The 19,014-nt window shown below is 45.0% G+C and overlaps 2 long non-coding RNA genes across 4 annotated transcripts; both read left to right on the forward strand.

Annotated features, from left to right (window-relative positions):
- The first annotated feature begins 1,121 nt into the window (after window positions 1-1,121).
- Window positions 1,122-3,446, forward strand: LOC115253177 (uncharacterized). The gene is made up of 2 exons (XR_003891453.1): window positions 1,122-1,724; window positions 1,834-3,446. It is a non-coding gene; the product is annotated as an uncharacterized lncRNA (long non-coding RNA).
- A 187-nt stretch (window positions 3,447-3,633) lies between these two features.
- On the forward strand, window positions 3,634-15,046 carry LOC115253176 (uncharacterized). 3 transcript variants are annotated; one of them, XR_003891451.1, is made up of 8 exons: window positions 3,634-4,457; window positions 5,063-5,164; window positions 5,281-5,424; window positions 5,505-5,687; window positions 6,020-6,105; window positions 12,171-12,263; window positions 14,009-14,130; window positions 14,499-15,046. It is a non-coding gene; the product is annotated as an uncharacterized lncRNA (long non-coding RNA). The 3 variants fall into 3 exon arrangements; XR_003891452.1 differs by having other exon boundaries at window positions 5,281-5,404; window positions 5,564-5,687; window positions 14,499-15,040; XR_003891450.1 differs by having other exon boundaries at window positions 3,635-4,457; window positions 5,281-5,307; window positions 5,564-5,687; window positions 14,499-15,038.
- Window positions 15,047-19,014: the final 3,968 nt, after the last annotated feature.

The raw sequence follows: 19,014 nt of genomic DNA on the forward strand, positions 1-19,014 counted from the left end.
GATGAGCCCTTATATTTTCTGTTAAGTTTAAATGTATTTTTTATTTTACTCTTTATTTGCATATTTGAATGAAACTTGAACGCAGTTGTCTGCTCCTTTGTTTACTTCCGGTTACTGTCGCTAATTTCCGGTCTCGTGAGCTAACTCTCGCTAGCTTGTCACTGACGGTGGTTGTCAGCGCAGCATCAGCGAGTCTCCAGCCCGGACGCGGCTGCCTGGACAAGGTGAGCTGGATGACCCGGAGAAGCGTCCTTTTAGTCCGTTTTTGCGAGGATGACAGAAACGGGAACCTTTGGGCAGGTCCTGTGAAGTTGGACACGTCGGTGATTGAGAAGTGGTAGGAAAACGACCCTTAAATAGCTTTTTAGGACTTAAATGACAGATATCACAGAAAAAGAGCTCATCAATAACTGTAAATGAGCCAGACTTGCTGGTCAAACCAGGCTTTTGTAGGAAATCTGGCCTCGTTTTAAGTTTTTTAAATGCATTTCTTTAAACTCTTAGAACACAGAGGATTTTATCTGGTAAAATTCAGTCAAAAGAGCGTTAAAAGCATGAATAAACTGATTCATGGAGATTCTAATGACGTAAGCTTGAGCTCCTACAGTTACAGCCCATAATGAGGCTGCAACTGTTTCTGTCAAAGTGAACTTTTATACAGTTTACATTCTGCAGATTTCTGTCAAATTTCAATGCAAACATTCACGTTAATCGATATAATAGAAATCTGTTACATCATGGATCAGTCAGTAATCTTGGATAACAGCAACGTTTAATCCTGGATCACTGCTCGATATATTTAAATGAACAAAGACGGCTGATACTGATTTAAGACAGAATTTGTGCATTTTGATGATCACCTTCATTGGATTTTTAACCACTGATGGAAACATATTGATTCATTTAAATCAGGGGTGTCAAAGTCAAATGGACGGAGGGCCAAATAAAAATGTGGCTCCAAGCCGAGGGCCAGACTGATCGAATGTTCATTTAAAAATTTTAAAATGACGAGTGCAGGGGTCACCAACCTTTTTGAAACCGAGACTTACTTCCTGGGTACTGAATAATGTGAAGGGCGACCAGTTTGATACACACTTCTGAAATAGCCAATTTGCTCAATTTACCTTTAACTAAATGTCATTATTAATACCGTATTGGCCCGAATATAAGACAGTGTTTTTTGCATTGAAATAAGACTGAAAAAGAGGGGGTCGTCTTATAATCAGGGTCGTCTTATATTCGGTCCAATACGGTGGATCCAGTCCATTAGGGCCTCAGTCCAACCGGGATTTCCTAAAACACAAGCTCAGGACGAAGCTAATGCTGGTGCACAACTGGACCTTACTGGTCTGACAATGTTCAAAATCATTTTAAAATACATTAAATATATCAGTCACAATGAATTTGACACGGTTCTGCTTTATCGGTTGAATGAGTGACATTGAATAATTTATTGATCTGATCAAGTGTTACTCTTTGTTTCCTTCGCAACAGGAAAAAATACATTTCACATTGGAGATGTGGAACCAGAGAAGGATCCAAACGCTGCGGAATAGGCTTCCTCCTCAAATGGGGTGAAATCCGTAAATGTCTGGTCATCGGCGAAGTCGCGGCCCAGGCTTTGGTCGGCCGGGTCCATTTCCCCACTTTCTTGTCTTTCTCGCTCCTCCTGTGAGGGATGGAGGTGAAGAGTGAGAATAGAAGAAATTCTGCTGAGCTTTGAGGTTTGGACTTTACATCCCTTTCCCGAGTTATGCACACTTTTTAAAAAAAAATCTTTATCAAGAAGTACCGGTAAATAATTAATTCATTGTGTATTTATCTGTGCCTCAGATGGTGAGGAAAAAGTAGTCTTTAGATGCAAGTCCTCAGGTGATGAGTAGCTTCCTCAAGATCTGCCACTTGCACCTTTGCTGGTTTTGCCACCTGCCAGGTCGTTGACTTAAGTGACCATTTTCTTCCACGGAGCCTCCGTGTTGGCAGTGCAGCATATCTCATATCCTCAGGATTTCTGCAGTTTCCACCCTGTTTATCACCAGCTCGTAAGAGTCTGCCACCTTCTTCCTTTCTTGGAATGGACTCTAAATCTGTGGTCTCCGGTGGTTCAGCAGCAGCCCCTCCATGGTCTTCATCACATGTGGCATTTAGCAGACTGGGAGACTATAAGATGGTTTCCACAGACCCTCTGATTCAGCATGATGTGCTGCAGAAGCCCATTGCACCGACTCTCAGGAGTCGAGCGAAACTCCATCTGGACCTGCTGCTTTGGGATGAGGCCTCCTCAGCTACAGGTAGTTTCACAAAGCTGTTATTGACGGCCTAAACACATTTCCACCCTCGAAGTGATGAGGCTGAAGGACCATTTACTAGCGATGGCTGTTAAAGGGTAGATGTTCAGATGAGCTCATCTCCAGGCGCCTGGTTCCGTCTCTCTTCCTAGTGATCCTGCTGGTTTTCCTGTCGCTGCTTTAAAAGTCTGCAGTGAAACTAGTTGTATGGTAAAACACAGCTGTGAAAATGCTGGAGTTCTTTCCATCTGCTTTTATCTTTATCTTATCTTAAAAGAAGCATTAAAATCGTTTTTACTGCTGGGCTCAAACCTAATTTTTGTTTCAACTCTGCCAAAAATCAAGATTAACCAATTATTAAAAGGTTAAGGTGACAAGGAAACTCTAAAATCAGCTGATGGCGAAAAAATAAATGCATATGAAATTTATTTCGTTGTTGGAAACGGACGAGTTCGTCAGCCGTGGCTGTGCGGTCCTGTGACGTCATCGATTCGGCAGTTGCGCTGTCATGTGACCAGTTGACCGCTAGAGGGCAGACTTGGTAAAGCAAACTGGTTTTCTGGCGTTTCCACGCCATTTTCTCAAAAATCTAATTAAAGTTTAAAATGAGAACTTATCTCAAACGTTTGTCTGCGTTCATCTTCATGCGACTATATATATTTAACATTTTCCTCCCATTTTAAGTTGCTTTTTCCCGTTTTCTGCACTCTGCAACACCCCCCACCCCCCAAATTTGAATTGCATTACAACGAACTCTTGAAAACGGATCCAAAAGATAAAAAGACTGACTCTAATCTTCAAAACGTGATCCAAAACTCAAAATGTAATCACAGATTTACAAACCTTCATTTCTGCAGCTTCACGCACCGTACAAAGGACGTGTTTGTCTAATATGCATGTAATTGTGGGGCCGTGTTTGTCTCTTTATATTTATTTGGGCCTAAGCATGTAATAATGTCAACAACCTTCCTCAAATTTTCATTTCAGTGAGCATAAAATTATATTTAACAGCATCTTAAATTGAGTTTATTAAATCCAGAACGTCAACAATTTTAGGCTGTTGCGATTATACTGTAAATTTGTCTATTGTGCGACGATTTCCAGTCATGTCAGACTAATAAGAGTAAAGTAAAAAGACTTCTTCTCTGCCTTTTTTTACAATGCATCGCCGCTTTTCTTCACAAGTAACAGAATGTGCCGTCTCCACCTCCCGTGCAGGATCTGCTTTGATGCCAGTGACCTGCAAAGCAAAGGTCAAAATAATAAATGTAGGCTCAATTGGAGGGTGCCGGGGGGGTGGGGGGGGTTGTTGTGGGGCAGATTTTTGGACAAGCGCGCGCTAAAAACAATAATGAATTCATACAGTCAGACGGCGCCAAAGAAAAAAGCAGCATGGAGCCGCTTCCCATGAAAATGTTAATGGGACTGAGCCCTTCTCCTCCCTCACACAATAACCCTAAAAATGATCTCCTGCCTCTTGGGCTGAATCGCCTCCGCGGATTTAAACTAAACTCTAAACTGCTACCGAGTCCTTTTCACAGCGGGAGGCCTCAGACTTCCAAACGGGCTCAGATCTCTGAGGAAAATCTCTGCCTGCTGACCTTTGACCTTTAAGTTGGGAGGCATTGGAAATATACCAGTCCTGATGCCTTCAAATCAACTGCCGATAAAATTAAATGTTTAATCAATTATTAAAGGTCCATTATCCATCCTATAGAAACTACATAAGCTTTTAATACCTTTACATCTAAATTTGTTTATGAATGCATGTGATCTACAATTAAAGAGCTGTTTATTTGGATGTAATGAGAACTAAAGGTTGAGACAATTTAATAAATGTATATATGTGCGTATATATATTTGTACTTGTGTTGAGATGAGTAAGTTATTTCAATATTAAATACTGCAGGAAATGTTAGAAACACTGATCGTATGAAGGCTGAAATAAATGGAGAAATTAAGGTTCTGGTTGCCCTGGAACGCGTGAGAAGACGCGCGTGCACGCTGGGCAGTTGGTTGCCTTCGTCGGGAGGCGAGAGGAGGAAGAGGGGGAGGAAGAGGCCGCCTCCACGCACAGAGGTCCCGTCAGTCGCGCACCAACCGCCACTGCCGTCCACGTCGCGTCCGCGTCTCCATCCACCCGCGCACGGAGGCGCGCAGGAAGCCACGGTGAGTCCGCGCTTTCTCCGCGCGTCTTTTCTTTACTGGACCGTCGAATCTGCTTCAGTTATTTAGGAATTCAGCTCAAATATGAAGCGCCACAGCAGCAGGTGTGCGCACGCACGGCAAGTGCACGTTGAAGAACACGTTGCAGGTTTTTTTTTTTTTTTTTAAACGACCCCTAAAAACCTGCCGACACAAGCTGCCTGTTTGAACGCAGCACAAAAAAGCTTCAGAACTTCGTTTTCATTATTCAGTTAATTATTTCAACATTAATTAATCTGCTGCGCGTGGAACTTTGTCGGTGTTTGATCCTGGAAGAATAATTACCTCCTGTCCAGCCGCTTCGCGCAGTCTGACATCAAGAATTCACTTTTTTTTTTTTTTAAATCAAAAAATAAATAAATAATCGAATAACATTTTCATCAGACGTTAAACGACGTCATTGGTTCCTGTGGGATGTAAAGGTGAGCAGATGGTTCCGGGGACCACTGACAGACGGGTGCGATCATTATTTCTATGAGCAGCTAATTAGTCACGTTAATTCTGGCGTTTATGATCTTCACTGCCTCGTGTTGCATTTAAGAACCCTCAGATTCTCCTCTTTATTCCAGTGGTGTTGAAGATGTTCCTGCCAGCTTCTCCTTCCCTGATCCTGAGGAGTTCTGCAGGATTCAGGCATATTTGAACGTTTGAGGCACGATGGAGTCACATGGGTAAGTTATTATGCATAAGTTTGTACTTATTGTTGTCATTTCCGTTGTCAATTATGCCAATTTCCAAATACTTTTGGATTAAGTGGCACTTCGATGATGCTTCTGTCCTGTTTCAGGAGGGTCCCTCCAGATTCAGAGGTTACGTAAGTGACATGAGCATGTGTCCGTGATCCTAGTACTCAAAATAGTTGATGTCAGATCTATCATGAGGTCTGATCAGGTGACCAGCGGTCTGAACAGGTGACCAGCGGTCTGAACAGGTGACCAGCGGTCTGAACAGGTGACCAGCGGTCTGATCAGGTGACCAGCGGTCTGATCAGGTGACCAGCGGTATGAACAGGTGACCAGCGGTCTGATCAGGTGACCAGCGGTATGAACACACGTCCTGTGTCTCCACAGTATCGCTGCCTGTTCCTAAACAGGAGCATTTCTACGATCACCAGAGTGGTTCCGGTTACCTGGAACGGAGCTTAAACTGTCCAGCGACACTTGAAGATCAAGGAATCCAAGGCTGCTTTTCCAGGTGGCTGTTTGCTTAATTTTCACCTTCTGTTCCCATTAAATCCTGGAGAGCCGTCGCTATGCTGACGATGGTCAGGGACAGTGGAGACTAGAGTTCATGCGTCTTTTGGGCCTTTTTATATGTTCTGTGAGATCTGCCCAAAGTGTAATTAGTAATTTGGTCATTTAACCTAGAAATGTGATGTTATCTGGGAATTCCCAGGATAGTTGAGTCCGTTTAAAAGGAACGTGTCATCAGTTTATCTGGTTATCACGTGGCAGTGCGTATTGAGTTTTGAATATGACACATTTCACTGGTTCATCTCCTTGTGCAACTTCTTCCCGTTCCTCCAGACCACCGTGCTGATGTCGGAGCCAGAATTCTTCACGGCGCTGTTGGAGGAGGAACACATCTTGGACTGTCCCGTTACACCTGCAAGGTGAGCCTGGATGATGTTTTTAATGCACATACTCTGGTTACACATGGACGGTATTGGTTCTCATCCTATCGGCCATTTTGAGTTTGAGCCGATGTTGTCGTTGGAGCCTCCTGGGACTGTCGATGCACACGGTCCCGTCGAGATAAAGGAAATCTGGACCTGTGCGGCTCTATTATTGCTCAAGCCTCAGGAGTTCCTGGTCTTTAGTTGGTTGAGTGGAGGAACTGCTTCACGATATCCAGGTTAATGCAAAAGGAGTGTTTGTCATCAGGGAAAGTGAGGATTGTTTCGACCAGAAAATCCACTTTCATGTCTCAACACAGAACCCAAAAGGACAAAACACTTGGAAGAAAAGATTTGAACCCTTGGAATATTTTCCTGGTGTGCGATTTGCAGCGATATAAATTATGCCTCCTAATTTAACAAGAACATGCTCTTCAGATCCAGCTGTACTACGATGGTTTTGATGGTCTATTATCTTGAGAAATCTCCCACCTTAAACTCAATTCTGTGAGCGAACGTTCACCTCGTAGCTTTATTCTATTCAGGGGACTTGAAGTTTGGGTTTGATCCTGTTTTGAAGCCACTTGCTGATGATATTAAGGTTTTGGAGGCTGAAGGAACGCAGGTGCCTTTTTCAGCCGTGCCCTCGGAAGGTAGAGTTTAAGTTACTGGTGGCAACTTTGCATGGCCTCGTTGGTTCTGTTCAAGCATTTTTGTGTTTCAGTGCTTGATCAAAAAGTCCATATCCCCAATCTCATTGTGAGAGAATCGAGAGCTTTAATTATGGCTAAAAACTGGGGCTAAAACTCCATTACTGAAGTCTTGGTCACTGGTTTAGCTGAATATCGGGTTGGGCTGTATGTTCAGGTGGTAAAAAGAGCGATGCCTTTGTTCAAAAAGATCCTCTGTCTAATTGTTAGTGATGACAAGGCCGATCCTTTAACGTCTGAAGTCTCTACGTTGTATTTTGATGAACACTTGAATGCCGTTCGTGTCGGCGAGAACAGACGTCCACACAATGATTTCTGCTTACTCATTGTCCCAAACTTTGATTTTGAATGATTATTTCACGCCGAGCTCAGTTGTTAATTGTTGATGTGGCGTTTTAATGTACGCTGCAATTAAAAAATCTAGTGTATTGTTGCGTTATCTTGTGTGTTTGGCAACTGAAGGCGGTACATTAATGGGAGGGGGCATTGGCTGGTCACAGCATTCTACACCCTGTTTATGCACTCATTAGGGTCACTCATAGTGTAATTTTAAAGTCATTTTTTTATGTTGTAATATAACTAAGTGTTGAAAAATGAACCCTTTCCAAAGTGTTAATTTTACACTTAATATTGTGGACACATAGACACTCTTCTAGTGTTGGATTTAACACCTTTGGTGTGAATTCAACACTGGTTTTGCTGCGTCCCAAGTCCCGAGCCCACGACTATAAATACCCGACAGAAGCTAACGCCTGTTAGCATTTAGCACCTTTCACTTTCTGATTTCCTGTCTGTGGTAATAAGATGTCCCCATCCTCCTTCTCCTCCTCCTCATCACTGGGTTTCGTCGAGCACTTTTTGGGACATTTCCTGGCTCTCTCCTGCAGTCGTGTGTGTTTATGTTCTCTTTATTACATGACTTCCTTGTTCAGGGTCTGTTTGAAATGTTTGAAATACAATTCAGCCGTTCAGAAACTGTCCCGGAAGAAAAAGTGACCGGAGTCCTATTTCTGGTCAGGCAAAGATGAGGACAGCTGCCCAGTGAGTCGGCGCTTCCTTTAATTAGAGCTCAGCGTGATTAAACTGTGATTCAAGGCTTCAGTGTGTGTGTGTGTGTGTGTGTGTGTGTGTGTGTGTGTGCACCCAATGCTGTCTTTGAACTGCTGGAATCAGAATTGGATTTGGATCTTTTTGTTTTTAATTCCGATCATTTCTGTCCAAAATTTTTTTTAAAGCACGTTTTTATGTTGCCAAAACCTGGTTTCAATAGAACCATTTTTAAAAGCTCAAAAAGACGTATTTGAGTCTCCAGTTTCATGAATTTTGCTTACAGACAAAAATAAAGTTACTTGTTGAACCGTCAATTTGTGCTTAACTGCTGTAATCAATTCTATTTCTATATTTAATTACTAGTTATGATTTATCAGTATTTATCCCTATTTTAGTTCAGTGAACTTCAAGTTCTATTTACTCCATATTTCATTTTAAAGGAAGAGAATAAGAAAAATCCATATTTTAATTCATTTTTTGAATTTCAGTCATCTCTTGTGTACATGGAGACACAACACCTGAAAAGACACACACACACACACACACACACACACACACAGATGTAAAAAAAAAACACACCCACATTAGAGGCACAACTGGTTTCAACGTGCACAGTAGATTTAAGTGTGTAGCAGCAGCTGCTTCATTTACAGGCACATAAATGCAACAAACCCAGTAAATTTACGCTCACAAACACATCTAACTTTCTCTTTTTTGTTAATTCAGTCTGAATCAGAAATGATACAAGAGTTCCAACAGCTTGAGCGATAAAGTTTACAGGACACCATCCTGAGATGTCTTTAAATTTCAAACAAAACTAAATTAATTTCAGATTTGGTTCAAAAGTCATGCGGACACGAAGAGCGTCTCAAGTGCCAGCGGACATAAACTCAAAATGACGTTTAAGCCCTGAATGCAACATGACTACCAACATCCGCCGACGATGTCATACTTTTTAATCAAAGAAAAATGAGTTAAAGATGAGACAAAAACATGAGTGAGGATAAGTGGGCTCAATAAAAAATTATCTTACACACACACACACACCTTCTCACATCTCTACATTTGTGTGGACTTTTAAAGACAATACATCATCCAGTTGCTTAAACCAAAACCATCCTAACTCAACCCTAAACCAATACTAAACTTAAAACCATGTCTTAACCCTCAAACAGACCTCTGAGGTTGTGGGACCCAGCAAAATGGCCTCACTTAGCTGGTAGAATGATAATTTTAGTCCTCAATATGTAACGAATGTGAGGACACACAAACACACAGGTTATTTTGCACCTCATTGTGTATAAATATTATAAATTATCCAGCGTGTGTGTTTGATTAAAAATGTGTATTTCACAGAAATGTGAATGTTTATCTTATTAAATTACACCTCGTTTTACCCCGAGGGGGCTTTTCTCATCATTGTTGCTAGGTGACGCGCTCGGCTTTGCGAGCTGAATAACGTGATAAAAAATATTTAGGGACGTTTAGGGATCCCGCGCTTCACGTGGGGCTGAAAATGTTGCCACAGGAAGTGGCGTGAGCTCAGAGGAGCACGTGTTGGTCGTCCAGCACGTCTCACGAGCTGGGGCCTTTTAAACGGTCGCCGTAGCAGCTGTCACCAGTCATCTCTGGTCCTCCCTGTGTTTTCCTTCACTTGTTCGGCCACTGGAGCCAAAATAAACAAACCGGTCCAGGAATGTCCCACGATAAAGATAGATGTTCTCCTTTTTGCTTATTCCATTCAATCGCAATATAAAATCAAAATAGGTCCACAAGGGTTCATTTACTTTCTTTCCTTATTCATCATCCCACAGATCAAATGTATTTAATGGCCTTCAAAGCTCCCCAGTATATTTCAGACCTGCTTTTCTCAGTGGCTCCCAGAACATCGGGAAAAGGGGAAAAGCGCTGAAGTTGTCTCCGACCGTCGACGAGCAATATTTAAAAGTCGACAGTGAGAGTTCGCAACGGTATAGAAATGGACAGGAAGCCAGATGAGCGAAGGAGCAGATGACAGGCGTCTGGGTCTGGGAAGGGAGAGCAGTGGGGGTGAGGGGCTCTGGGCAGGGGAGGAGGAGGAGGAGGAGGAGGGTGAATCCAGGCTGACCTCTGTGTCTGTGTGTGTTGTTGTGTGTCTCAGTGGGTTTCCTCTGCGCTGGCGCCAGCTGGAAATGCCTCCACTAAGCAGAGGCACTACACACATCATCCTCCATTCACCCCCTTTCAGCCCCTTTTTGATGAGAGTAACACTATACACGCCCGGCGCGCCTCACGGAGCCCATCACGCTGCTGTTTAAAGGGCAACGGCGGCAAAAAAAACCCCGGCTCGGCGAGTGTACGGGCGCGTTGTCACCCACCTTCGTCTTCCTGCAGAGCAAATCAAGGGAAGGATAATTGAAGGGGTTTAGTAGCTGAAGCGATGTTCTTAGTCCTGGAGGTTTCCTGAGGTGTACTGCCACCTAGGGGTCATCTCTGGTAGCATCCGGAACGTCGTCCCCTTTAGCTACAGTTTTGACAAACACTCGCTTTCTTAAACGCTCCGAGAGCCACAACAAATGCAGGTACAGAGACGTGTTAATGTTTATCTTTCCTCTTTATGAGGTTTAGCTTCCTAACGACCTTTCTGGAATGACTCAACGTCCATGAAATCGGTCATTAGTCTGTTATCATGCTTTGATGTTGCTTTCACACAACAACAAACCTTCTGGGGGATGAGGTGGAAGGTCTGAATCTGCAGCCCAGACGTGCCTCAAGGCAGGAAAACCTACCCGCTTCGCTTTGCTGGGCTTTCGCTGGCTTTGTTCTATTACAGATCAGAAATACCATGATTATTGATGATTGGATCATTTTTGCCACATCCAAGTCCAACCTAAAATCCTAATGAAGCAAACGGCACAATGGAAGTAGATTTCACACACACACACACACACACACACACACACACACACACACACACACACACACACACACACAGGTTATTGCCATCTTCTCCAGCAGGGATGCAGAAAAGCCCTTTTAGGCCACAGCACGTCCATCTCTGAGCTTCAAGTTCGGAGCCTCTAAATTAGGTTTAACGTGTGTTTTGGTTTGCAAATTATCGAACTTAAGAGCTTCACGGCGAGTGGGTTTGAGCGAGCTTCAGAGGCGCTCGAGATGCTCGTTTCTGAATTGGCCACAATGAGAAAAATGTGCTCTGAACGTGTCAAACAAACCAAAGTGGGATTTTTTTTTATTTCAAAATAAAGCCTTTAATTTGTTAGCCGACAAGGTCTTTAAACGCAACCAGATGTGCGACTGTTTTTTGTCCTGCGATAATCACGGGTTTTATGAAGATGAGCGTCTGCGAACGTCCCGTTGATGCTAATCGCTGTTAATTAAACCACGAAGATGTTAAAGAGGCTCCACCAACCAAAAGTAAAGCACTTCCCACCACATTTGTGTATTATTAGGCATGTGTGTGAATGTGTGCAACTACCGGTTTTTGTGTACATGTGGGATTTCCAGGATTATATCATAGCGTTAAGAGTAATTTCCCCTCTGCGGGATTAATGAAGTATCCCTCTTCTTCTTCTTTACACAGTGACTTACCTGATTAAGCAAAAGCTGCCTGCTAGCAAGGCTAGAACACGTTGTACTGGTTTAAATGTGGTGTTCTCTTGGTTATCTGCTTCAACTCACTGTTTAGTGTTTCACAGCTCCTTCCAGCTCTGTTTATGCATCTCTGACTGCATGTTTGCTGCTTTATTTTTGCTCGTATCTCTTCTTCTTCTTCGCTAGATTATCCTGACCCCGCGGGAAGGGATGAAGACGCGGCTATTTCCATTATTTAAAGTTTTTGTTACTTTTAGACTCAAATCCAGCCGGCAGAATAAATAGTTTGAGGAGAGGACGACCGCGTCACGTTTGATCAGGAACGCTGTAAAATGCACCGGCGGAGTGTTTATCGGAGCCACAGCCTCCTGTAGCGCTTAATCACAAACAAATGTTTGGGGCAGGATTCTGGTGGACAGTGCGCCAAGAAGGCGAATTGGATTTCTGCTCAGAGTGCGGCATTCTGGGTAATTACAGAAATGGACGTCAGCGTTTTCGACCTCGCTGATGGGAAATTTACAGTAATCTGCCAAAATCTGTAGAGATGAAGAGGTTTGGGGGGGAGGGGGGAGTGTAAATATCAAGGTGTCCTGTAAAGACTGACAGCAGTGCTGAGCGCCATCTAGTGGCTGACTGCAGTAGTTCAAAAGCTCCTCCACTTTGTCATTTAAAAAGTTTTTTTTTTTCCAGTGTTGTCTTTTGTTTTCGCAGGTTTACAGTGAAACCACGGAGTTGACGGGAGCACGGACGACACGACCGCCGTGAACTGCTCGGGCAGCGTTCCCACCGCCAGCCTCAGAAGTGGTGAGCGTGCGTTCGTGAGCTCCGCCCTGTCGATATCATACCGAGAACACTGGTTTTGGAAAGGGTGTGAAGCTACGCAGCAGCGTTTCCCGCTGCTGGATAATCCCTGATTACGCAACAGGGCCATCTGGACCTTCCTATTAGATGATAAATGACACGAGAGCTGCGTCTTTATTAAAGGAGCGAGAACCTCGGCGTGGATTTAAAGCGTGATTCATGTCACTGGGGAGAGCACGAGAGCCCCAGGAGCATTTGAGTCTCTTCAGAAACCAAAAACCGGACATAACGACTTGGGTCCGCTGCCTCGTGGTGGCACATCTCCTCACGCGGCTGCATAAAATCAAAATTCCATACATTTGGGAACGCCGGGCGAACGACTGACAACAGCTAATGACGGCAGCCTTTGAAGGCCCGCCTCCTGCCGCGGGGTGACGACGGGGGCCAAGACTAAATAGCCTGTCTGTTGTCATCCGAATGCAACATTTAGCCGTGATTTATGCGAAGGCAGAAAAACTCTTATAAGAAAACATTTTCCAAGTACAACAGCTTGCAGCAATTTGCATCATACAGAGGAAAAACCGCTGAGACAACTATTTGACTGGCCTCCGTAATGAAATGGATATATTTATACGTGCTGTATTGAGTCAAAGGCTTCACCAAAGGACCTCTGTGCGTTCTCGCTGTAAACATTTTACTGATGCTACGGGGGTTTGGAGTGTAAGCGATTAAAGCCATAATTCTCCCAGCGGGCCGGGAGATATGACGATAATCCACGTGAAAAGACAGGCCGAGCGAAATCAAGGCTGTGTTTGTATCGCTGACAGAAAGATGGAGAGATTGACTAATTCTTTTTCAATCACTTTGAAACAGATCGGCTTTTGTTCTTCCGATCGCTCACGAGTGTCCTTTCTGCGAAGAGGCAGAAAAACAACTGCCTCGACGTATGACCTTGAGCTGCCTCAACATATGACCTTGAGCCTTAAGCTAAGACAGAAGCTGCCTTGTCTTTTTTGTTTTAAAGGGAGCCACCTGTCCTTCCAAGATTATAGGAAATGTCTGAATTTGCACTCTTTTCTCAATTAGCTCTCCTTGTAGCTTTTCAGCTAACTCCTGCTCAGATGCAGAACACCTCGACTTAAAGATAAACGTACCGGGATGCAGGCGCTGCTCCTCATTAGCATTCTCTTCTTAATTAAATCAAACACTATAAACTCTGTACGGCCGCCTCCTTCGAAGCTCCAACACGCACCATCGGTATTAAAACGATGAGTCAAGGCATAGCTATCTTATCGCTTTTACTTGGTACTTAATGCAGCATGAATCAGACCCCGTGAGCGCTCACAGACACACTCTTGGGCCCTCTGCACAGGCGGGAAGACACGAACGCCGCGCGCTAATTAATATGTCACGGAGAAAATATTTTAATGATTTACAAATGGGGGGTGACTCCACAGTGCCCCGTGCCATTTATTTACAGTGAGGTTGAGACTTTCTGGCATGAGGCAGCACAGGCAGCAAATTCTTAGACATCTAAATTAGAGGGGGCCCTCGGTGTCGTGGCTGCAGATACATGTGTGTAACCCCTTGCGGTCTCCAAGCCCCCTCCCTTCAAATTTGCCTCTTCCCTAATCAGTGCCAAATGGACATTCCCTCTTTCCTATTTTCCCAGCACGGGCGACGCGAGCGGTGAGAGAGGAAGGAAGTCATTGTGTTCAATGAGAGCCTTCCATTTTTGTGTTTTACAGCAGCGTCACGCCGGCTTCCCCGCTGCACATAAACGCAGGCGACTCTTACAATTACCGACACTTTCATGCGTTCCAGTCGGCGGTTGGTGAGGAAGAGGGGGCCAATCGCTTCTATTTAAGAGGTATTTGTTTTGGAGCAGGGGGAAGCGGAATTCTTTATACACATGGCCTTTTTTTTAACAAATGTATGAGAAGAATCCCCATTTTCAAGAATAAAACTTTTTTTTTTTTATTATTGCATTAACTGTTGTGGACAAAGGCAACAGAAGTGTGAATAAAAGAGCCGGCGCTGCACTTTTCCTCTCATTTACACCTAACGCCACAGTAAAAGCTTTCCACGCTTCACTCGGCATATGCTAGTGATTATTAATTAGCTTGTTGCCTGCGTTTTGGGTAATAAGAGAGAGAGAACCAGTAAAACGGTGAGTCCTCCGTCCCGAGGCGAAAGGCCTATTCAATTAAACTTTACTGTGTGTTTGTTTTTCAATAGGATTTTTAACGCCGGGCTGATGCAACATGGAGGCTCGGAGGGAGCCGACGGTTCTCCTGCCCCAAGAACCGCGTGAAACAAAAGCCCACGTTTAAAAAGAGCCCCGGATTAGAAGAAGCTCAAACAAACCAGACTTGATTTTTCTTCTACGACGTCTGCCAAGAAGGACGCGTTCCCAGTGCCCGTTGATTGGCTGGTGTGTTTACTCGTCAAATTGGAAACAACAGGCTGCTGGATGGATGTCGGGATAATCTAATGTCGGAAAATAAAGAAGAAGCTGCAAATCCGACTATAAAGGGACTGTTGGCACGGTTACGCGCTCAGGCGACCGTTTTCATCTGCTGTGGTCTCCAGAAAACGTCTCCTTTGAGTAAATAAGTATATTTTGGGTTTAAGTTCTGCCTGTTTGCTGATTAGCTGATTCTTTGCTGCTGTACAAGGTCCCGCCTGGTGACCCATTCGTGACGGTGTTCTATTTTAAATGTGTTGCTCTCAGTAAATAAACTATTCCTTGCCAAGTCTTAATGGTCCTGTTCTTGGTTTAGACCTGTTTTGGACCGGCACCAGCCACTGTTTTCCAGCATTCTTGTATCCACACGTCGTCCTTCTCATTCTTCCTCCATAAAACTCCGTATTTGTGTCTAAAATAGCAATATTTCATCATAACTAACACACACACACACACACACGGCTGATAGCACAAACAGGTTATTGTCCGCCCCTCTGTGGGGGGGGGGGGGGGGGGGGGTGACATATAAGTCAGGTGATTGGCAGAGGAGATGTCTTCACAGTGACAGTCTTTCTGCACTTGTGTGTGTGTGTGTGTGTGTGTGTGTGTGTGTGTGTACAGGCTGATGTGGCAGAACACTGTCTGGGTCACAGAGTCTGTTGGCACCAGAGCTAATGGACCTGTCCCCAGTGTGTGTGTGTGTGTGTGTGTGTGTGTGAACTGATGTGGACACACACTAATGCCGTCCATTCAGATTAACCTGTGTGTTTGTGTGCAGATCCACAATAAAGGTCTTGGGTGACCGTAAATGTGTGTGTGTGGGTCCGGGGGTCCTCGGGCTCTGCTCTGTGTCTACAATAAGCTCCGCTCTGAAACGAGGAGCCGTGCGATGACAGGACGATCGGCCGGGGACAATACGCTGTAATTTGTGAGGGGCCTTGTCGTGAGAGGAATGATGGGTGATTAAGGAGAAGACACTGAGGGACAGTGCGGATCGGTGACGGGCAACAGGTCCTGGCCTAGTTCTCCCGTAACTGGTCCGTCCCTCTTCTGTCCCTCACATTATTCTGCTCCTCCAACCACGACGTGTTCACATGAAAGGTATTTTGGTGAATCCGGTCGAAAAGAGTCTCGATCGTTACGTCATTCGCGACATTAACATCGACAAACGTTAATCTGCCGCTCAACGGGACGAAATCCAGTTTGTTTTTAGCAGTTTTCCTCCCAAAATAACCCCCAACATTCTGGTAATTTGGTGTTTATAGAAAAGATGTATTTTTTTCCCTTTGTGAGGCAGATGGGGAACATATTGGGGGACTCCGTTACCCAGAAGGCAACTGTGCAAGCTCACCACAATCCTTTTGAGCGGCTTCGAACGGCATTTGGCGAAAATGTCTGACCGAATCTACAGCCGGAATTCTGAAGGCCTCCGTCTCGAGGATACGGAGGAATTAGTCGCATCGACTCAGGCGACGACTTCTGTCACATCTCCCGACCTTCAGTTATCTTTGGAACATCAAACAGGCCACCGTAGTTGGGAAAAAAAACAACTGTCTGATGTTTCCATCCATCAGAATCAGTAGATCATTCGTCTTTTTTTAAAAATGGTGTATCACACAAATGTGGCTTTTGTGCAAAAACAGGCGGTGGTTGAAATCCAATACATCTGAGAAGAGGGGTTTACCCCCCCCCCCCAGAAGTTCTCCGACATCTCTTTCTTTTGCATTTCTCTCTTTTCATCTCGTGGAGGTTTCACCGCATGACTGCAGGGACTTGAAACCGCAGCGCCGAATCCTGTAGGTGAGTGGTGCAAAGGCAGCATTCCCACAGACCTAAAGCCCCCCCCCACCCCCGTATCTGCCCACGTCTGCCCGTATCGCTCTCACATCTCCCCAGCAGTCTGTAAATCAGCAAAAGCCACTTCCAGCTCCCCTGAATAAACTGGCTGGAGTCGCTGACTAATTGATAACGTTGCATTGCGAAGCGGTCGACGGTGGCGCTCAATTGAAAACACCAGGGGAGGAGCCCCCCCCCCCCACCCCTCCTGTAGGGAGGGAGGGGGAGAGAAAGAGCCAGTGAGAATGAGAGAGAATACATTTGTGTCGACGAAGGTGTCGTAGCACAAACCCGTTGCCGATACCTGCGAAAACGACAGTAAAATGCCCCCACGTGGGGCATCACCGTTGACCGTTGGGGGAGCTTTTACCTGTGGAATATATTCACCTCTCTTTATTCTTATTCCCTATTTTTATTCTTTTTACGGAACCACTGTTAATGTGTCACCAAAGTTCATATCGTCCACCGATGCTCCAACGTCGTTACACACATATACTTAATAATCTGATTTATATGCTGGACGAAATGCAGGATTTGCACCTTTTAATGGCCCCCCTCCTTAAATCACCTCCTTCAAACACAGGAAAGAGTCCCACGCGCTCCCTTTTCACCCGTACGGTCGACGACATCAATGTCTTTATTTCAAACGCGCTCTTCACGCTTGAGACGTTGCAGCTTTTTAGCTGCAGAAGTTGAAAGTTTGAACTTTTCAGGAGGAACCCACTGACATAGTTTGAGCGGGGGTGGTGGTGGTGGGGGGGGGCAACAACGGAGATGCATAAGTAAATTTAGAATGGATGTGAATTCCAAAGTACAGAGCGGGAGAAAGGGAGATAGAGACAGAAAACCGGGAGGGGGGGGGGTTACCTTTGATCTTGGTGCATGTCTGCTCTGCTGCTTTCCTTCAAGGCTTCCTGGTAAGTTTCAGTAGACACCAGCAGGTCCACTCTCAGGGATCGGACACTAATGGATCAGTTAAAGGGGCCTATGGTTTATGACCGGGCTAAATGTTATCATCTGGGGTTAAAGACACTGACCGTATAGCTAACTCCTGCCAGATAGCTGCTCCTCTGGGGATTACAGTAGGCCCTCTGCCAAAGTCCGGAGACGGCGGCGCTCATTCTTTCTTTAATTTGCTTTATTAATCCCACCTCTCCCTTCCATTCATTTATTCTCTCCTCCGTGCTGTGGTTCCTTTTTTTTTTCCACATTTTTCCCGTCCTCTCCGGGGAATACCTCTCTAAAACTCTCCCGAACGCTGGTTGGAATCATTTGCCAGTTGCACGAGACAGAACGCCGATGACGGATTCCAGAGGTGGAGGCCGGCCCTTTCATACAGCGGTTTATCCGTGGGACCTGTCAAAGCCCACTGCCTCAAATACGACACAGAGGTCCCCCAGATAAGGATCACAAAGACAGCGACGTGTCTCCTGAAGCGATGGTTCTCCGTCTGCGTTTTCGCTGAGCGAGCGTGCCGAGGGCTGGATCGACAGGCCGTCCGCTCCCTTTAATTGAATGTGATAGATTCAGTCATTAAGTTAACTGGCAGCTGGTTTAGTTTAGGGCTTGTCACAGTCACTCAGACATTTTATGGCATAATTTTTTTCCAATTGGTACGTTGGTGTGGGACTGCGAGGAGCGAGCGGCCCTTTCAGCCGCGCCGTTTCATCACGTCACGTTAACAACATGCGCTGAGCTACTGATGGGCTCCGGGCGGAATCCCAGGTCGTTCTCCTGGCGTGTTTGCCGTCCAAACCAATCTCACCAAGTAACATTTTAGTGTTAAATGAAAGACACGAAAGGCAAAAACACCAACTGATTGAACTCAATCGGCAGGTCAAACGTTTTTACGTGGAAATGAACGGTGTGTGCTGGCTGCTACAGGCTATTGCTAACAATCAGTGTGGGTGTTATCGCTCATGCTACACCTGGGGGGGGGGGTTGAACATCAGGCCAACGTTTAGTTTTCTGCTTCTCAAGCTCAGTTCTCCAACTACGATCAGTCATAATGTTACTGTGATTCTTCTTCTGTCATCTTCTGCCCTCCAGCCTCGAGGCCCTGAGCTTTATTTTCATATATTCCGAGGTGTCTACAGCAACAGTTAACGCCGCCTGCCTTTATTCTTGCCACTTTTTCCTCTTTTAATGTTGCTGAACATTTTAGTCAAGTGGAAAGACGGGACCTGCCATAAAATAGCCAATAACACGTGTTCCAAATTGGCCATTTATTATATATTGTTTTACAAGCCAGTCTGGTTACCGGCCTAGTGGCGTTTCCCCGTGTATCCCCGCCTGTCTTCGTGCGACACGCACTTTCCATCCATCCGACTCCTCGAAACGCACGCAACGCTCGTTGCTATTACGAGAGACTTTTAGGAGGATCTCTGTCGTGAGTTGAAATGACTTAGGAAAGAAGAAGTTCAGGCATGAGCGGCTGGCCGACGGGATACT

This window comes from Takifugu rubripes, chromosome 17 (genome assembly GCF_901000725.2).
Source record: "Takifugu rubripes chromosome 17, fTakRub1.2, whole genome shotgun sequence".
Classification (NCBI taxonomy): Eukaryota; Metazoa; Chordata; class Actinopteri; order Tetraodontiformes; family Tetraodontidae; genus Takifugu; species Takifugu rubripes.